The following is a 5,818-nucleotide window of genomic DNA, read 5'->3' as shown; positions in this document are numbered from 1 at the left end:
TAAGGATTTCCCTCCCTTCCATTCCAGACTTTCCTCCCTTCCCCCTGTCCCCAGAGCTCCCCTAGCTTCCCTCCTCCTCCCACATATAGGATTTCCTCCACATTTACTTGGGGCACTGGGGTTAAGTTGGTCGAGGGCAGTGAACAGAAATCTGGCATGATGGGGAGGACACGATGGGCAGTGGACCTGATCTGGGTCATCAGGGGATGGGGTGGGTGGAATGTTTATACTAAGGTGTAGCCTAGAGTGGCTATACCTTAGTGTAACACAAGATGGGTAACACAAAGATTCATAGATTCTAGGGTTGGAAGGGACCTCAGTAGGCTATCAATCCAACCCTTTGGCCATGGCAGGCAAGAAAAGGGTCACCAAACCTGGGGTCATGTGACCCCAGACAGGTGCCTGTCCAGTCTCCTCTTGAAGACCCCCAAGAATTGGACAAGCACCACCCCCCTTGGAAGCCCATTCCAGATCCTGGCAACCCTGACCGTGAAGAATGTTTTTCTAATGTCCAGTGTAAACCTACTCTCTAGTAGCTTTTGGCCATTGTTTCTTGTTGTTCCAGGGGCTGCCCTAGTAAACAGATCATCACCTACTTCATGTTGCTCTCCCCTTATGAATTTGTATGCCGCCACAAGGTCCCCTCTCAGCCTTCTCTTGGAGAGGCTGAAGAGGTTAAGGTCCCTCAGCCTTTCCTCATAGGGCCTTCCCTGCAGGCCTCTAATCAGGCGAGTGGCTCTTCTTTGGACCCGCTCCAGGTTGTCCGCATCCCACTTGAATTGCAGCATCCAGAACTGGACACAGTACTACGGCTGTGGCCTGACCAGTGCCGCACAGAGAGGGAGAATCACCTCCCTGGACCTATTTGTGAAGGACTTACGGATGCACGACAAGGTGCAATTGGCTCTGCCGACTACTTCATCACATTGGCGACTCATGTTCATCCTGGAGTCAACAGTGACTCCAAGATCTCTTTCTGCCTCAGTGGTGCTGAGAAGTTCATCCCCCAGCCTATAGGTATGATGGCAGTTCTTTCTCCCTAGATGCAGCACCTTCTACTTGTCCTTATTGAATTGCATCCTGTTGCTCTCTGCCCACTTCTCCTGCCTTGGAATATCATAAATTTGAGCCACATAACGAGTGCTTAAAATGAGTTTCAAGTGTTAATGTGTGGATAATATAGGGGTTAAGAGCTCCAGGAACTGCCCAAACTTACTATGCAACAAGACCCTATGTTTTTTTCTCAATATGGATGAAGAATTCTGTAGGAATGTTGCTGTTTCAGCCTACTAGTATTACAGATGGCCTGATCCAAACCATTTGTCCAATTAGAGAATTTAGAGGAAATTTGAATCTGATCCCAATTTCTATTTCTTGACTGAATCCTACTTCCACAAAACCTGGGATCTGAACACTGAGAATATTTTCTAAAGGACGCCAATATAAAATTTGACTCAGGGCTTCTCGCTTTACGATTTCTGCTTCTTGAGAACTTCTGTCTATAACTACAGTTACCAAAATATCAGAACATTTGTCAAACATTTCTTCACATAACATTAATATAGTACTTTTGCATTCAGAATGAGGTTATCTAATCATTTTATTAAATTTAGCAAAGAGGCAGGTCTACTTTAAAAACACCCACAGGTTGACCCCAGTCTCCCTGAATATGAAATGTCCTGCATTCTTCTTTGTTTCCTTCTTAGTTGGCACATCGTGCCATTGTTAACAATAGAAGTTGTGCAGCTGCAGGTTTCCAGTAATGTTCTAGCAAAACCCCATATACTTCATATATTCCTAGACCAGCAAGTAAAAGGGCCAGGTAAGAAGGTTTGGGGTGACAGAATCCACCCACTCAGCCTTGCAAGCAGGAACTAGTTAACCCATGACCATAATTGATGCTATAAGACAGGACAAGGAAAGATAAAGATTTGGGGCTCGTAGATCTATTATGCTACTTGCCTGCCAAAATTATAATGGGCAGAGGTACACCAATCAGTTCTGCAATATAACATGGGTTTTCAGAACACTAAGAGGTTGCTGTGCAGTAGGGTTGTGTGAAGCTTCAGTCCCTGATTCAATTCGGCAGAGATTCAGCCCAATTCGGTGACTGAATCTCTGAATTCAAATTGAATCAGAGAGCCCTTTAGTCTCTCTCCAAATTGAATCGGCACCCTCCAAATTGATTCAGAAAGATTCAGCGATTCAGACACACATAGCTTTAAATGTTTGTTCTACCTCTAGGTAGCAGGGACTTGTGAATAGTGTGATGCTGGGGTGCATGGAGCATCCCACAGAAGTGCGGGGGGCTCCCCAGCATGCTCGGCAGCAGACCCGGAAGGGGCCCAGAAGCACTTCTGGTCCACTAATGGGTCTACTGGAGAGTGCACTAGGGGGCCCCCCGCATCTCCCCTTGCTCAGTGACTGGTGCCTCCTGGGTCTGGGGGGGGGGGCACCCAGGGTCCCCCCGTGGCCAATCGCTGAGCCGGGGAGGTGTGGGAAGGCCCCCCAGCACACTCCCCAGCAGACCCAGAAGTGGATTAGAAGTAGTTCTGGTCCACTTCTCAGTTCACTGCCGAGCACGTGCGGGGCCCCCCGTGCTCCTGTGGAACGCTCTATCCACCCCAGCATCACAGCATTCACGGGCCACACTGGTACCTTGAGGTATGTAGAAAAAACATTTAAAGCTATGTCTATGTCTGAATCACTGATTCTCCAAATCAGCATTGAATCTTCAGATTCAGATTCGGCCAAATCGAATCAGGGACAGTGATCCGAACCAGTAAATCAAATCACTGTCCCTGATTCAGGCCGAATCTGAATTGAATAGGACCCACTTCGCACACCCCTACTGTGCAGCTCTTCACACAGTAAGAATACAGCATTCCCACTTGAGTTTGGTAATGCCTTGTGCTCTCATGTAGGATGCAGGAAGAAAGCAAAAATTGTTATTATTTCCTGGTACCAGAGAGTTAGGGAGAATGCGGGTCCACAGTCAACATGAATAGGATTAGATCCACCTATTAGCATACATGAGTTTGGTCCTTTGACTTTAAACGATGCCACACTGTGAATATAGTTTTAGAAATAATTAGAAACATAAATTCTAATGATTATAAATAAGAATTGTGAAAAGTGAAAAAATTAAACACTTTTTCACCCTAAAAACAAACACACACAAACACTGCAAATGATCTTGTTGGAAATGGTGCTTTTCAGACCACAGCATGTTTGCTAAATAATTACATTTTTGCCAAGGGCAGAGGTTTGTATTTTTGTGGTGAAAAGCTGAGTTTGTTGGAAGAAAAGATTAATCATCCTTTGCACTTATGAGTAATCACAAGAATAATAACAGGTTTCATAAATAAATCAATAAACACAAATAAGATGCTTGCAAAATGAAAATGGACATTTTGCCCAGCTGTGTATTCATTTGCATCACATGGTAGTATCTAAAAAACAAGTCCTTCTGCCACATATTTTGCACCATCCACAGTATCCCCAGAGCCACGGCTGTCAAAGAACCATAGTCAAGGTGAATCTGAGATAGAAGGTAGATTCCTAGGAGTGGCACTCTTTTCAGTGTTAAAATGGTAATCTACAACACTAAGATTATATGATTTTCAAGAAGCTGTACCTCAAAATAGCAATGCATCCACTTACTGCATATGGACCCAAACTATAAAAGGGTTGTGCACAGCGTTCAAATTACACTTTGACCCTTGGTGGGGAAAGGAGGGCGGGGGGAGATCTGGAAAAAAAAACTGGGCTGCCCATCACAATGCCCTAATAAAATCAGAGCCCCCTCCAGGTTATGATTTTAAAATCTTACAGGGCGGCTCTAATCTGAACCCTGATTACACACCTCCTGAAAACTGATCTCAGTTGAAGTAGAACATTACTCAGTACTAGACAGAATCAAGTCTGTATCCTTTTCTAACTAAAGTATATAGCAGCATTATACTCCACAGCTATAAGAAACTGCTATGAATCAAGGACAAACCACAGAAGTCAATGCCATTATAAAACAAGCCCCCTTACTCTAACAGCTGCATTAACTAAATACTAGTGATGTCTCGCTACTTCTCAGCCTATGTCCTGCTGTTAAATTCAAATTTTTATGATAAAAGTAGATGGGAATGTTTCTGCAAAATTGGCCTAGAGATGCTATAAAGAGCTATAAGCTGTGCCTTTAACCCAAAACTGTCATGCCTCTGTAAGTTAACATGGCAAATGAACAATGTGTACAATGTACTTTGTTGCCTCTGGAGGAAGTCTATTTCAGGAGCAGATGAGAAAGGAGGCACATGAAAAGAAATTAGTTAGAAAAGTAGCTACTTATCATTCAGAGAAACCTTTTACCCTTGTAGTTCTAATATTATAAAAGCCTAAGTCTGCCTGTCTGTCTGTCTGTCTGTAACACTTTATTTGCACTCTGATTGGCTCATGAAACAGCCAATCAGAGTACTCCAAGTGTGGGGGAGCGCCGCCATGATTCCAAAGCCATGCCGGGGACCGGACAGAGGGTGGAGGAGCCAGCTCCCCAACCCACTCCCTGCAAGCGCCACCGAGGGCTGGACAGGGGATGGGGGAGCTGGCCTCGGCTCCCTCATCCCACTCCCTGAAGAGGCAGGGATCCACCCAGGATCATCCCTGGTTTAACAAATGTTTAACATTTGTTTAACATGCACATAAAATATAGTAGCTCGCCTATACCATGTATTATTTTCTCTTGGTCTGCCCATCAAACTATGGGTTAGAACCTAGACTGCTTAGCTTCCCAGGTCAGAACACATTCAGTCTACTAGACTGCCTAAGTGTGACCATATATTGTAATAGGTATGAATTTACAGCACCTGGTACACAGTGTCTCTTCAAAATATGTGGTCACCTGTAAGAGCTACGTATTATCTACACAGCATTTTGCATGGTTCTAAAGAGTTCATGGGTAAATAGGTTAATAATGAGAGTGTAATGACTTCTTAAAGGAACTAATTATAACTGAAGTTTCTCAATTCTTTCCTTTTATACTTGAGGTCTTTTTTTAAGCAAAAACAAAATTTAGGTCAAATCCTGTAATCCTCAAAACAATCACACTGATGTCAATAGGAGCTCTGTGTAAGTAAGGACTGCAGGATTTGGATGGCACTCCTTGATCAAAAATCTATTATTACACTTCTCAGAAATGATACTTTGTGTTTATGCAGGTGCTTTAGCTGTGCACCTCAAAACCCTTATGGAGGATTTCCTCTTCTTGCATATATTTTTGTCTCACACATATCTTGTCTTTTAAACACTTTACAAACATAAATCATAGAGAATCATAAAGAGGTAGGGCTAAAGTGACTTCAAGAAGTCATCTGGACAACCCCCTACCTGAAGCAGGATCATTCCTATCCAAACTATCCTATAAAAATCCATTCTTTAACCTCTTAGCCAAACCACACAGTCAACCCTGACCACACAAGCCGTAACACTCTAACCTGCCATGGGTAAAGCTGGGGGACCACCAGAGGCAGTGCCAGCCTCTTCCTGGTGAAGGCCGGCTGGGCTTGGCTGAGCCAGGAAGCTCCACCCCTCCCAGCATCACCGCCACTGCCCGCCCACCCATCCCACACAGCTGAGCCCACCCCACTCCTGCCGGCTCTGAACCCAGCCCTGGCCCAGCCCCCCCACCAGGAAGAGGTTGCTAGGGGGAGGCTTGGGGGAGGCTATAGCCACCCCAAAATTTGCCTTAGTCTCCACAACCTGGAGCCACCCTCCCCTCCAAGCTCCACTGCCTGCCTGTCTGCCCCACACAAGTGAGCCTGCAAAGAGA

Source organism: Gavialis gangeticus, unplaced genomic scaffold (genome assembly GCF_001723915.1).
Source record: "Gavialis gangeticus isolate Ggan-Ray unplaced genomic scaffold, GavGan_comp1, whole genome shotgun sequence".
Taxonomy (NCBI): domain Eukaryota; kingdom Metazoa; phylum Chordata; order Crocodylia; family Gavialidae; genus Gavialis; species Gavialis gangeticus.
Note: the sequence above shows the minus strand (reverse complement) of the source record.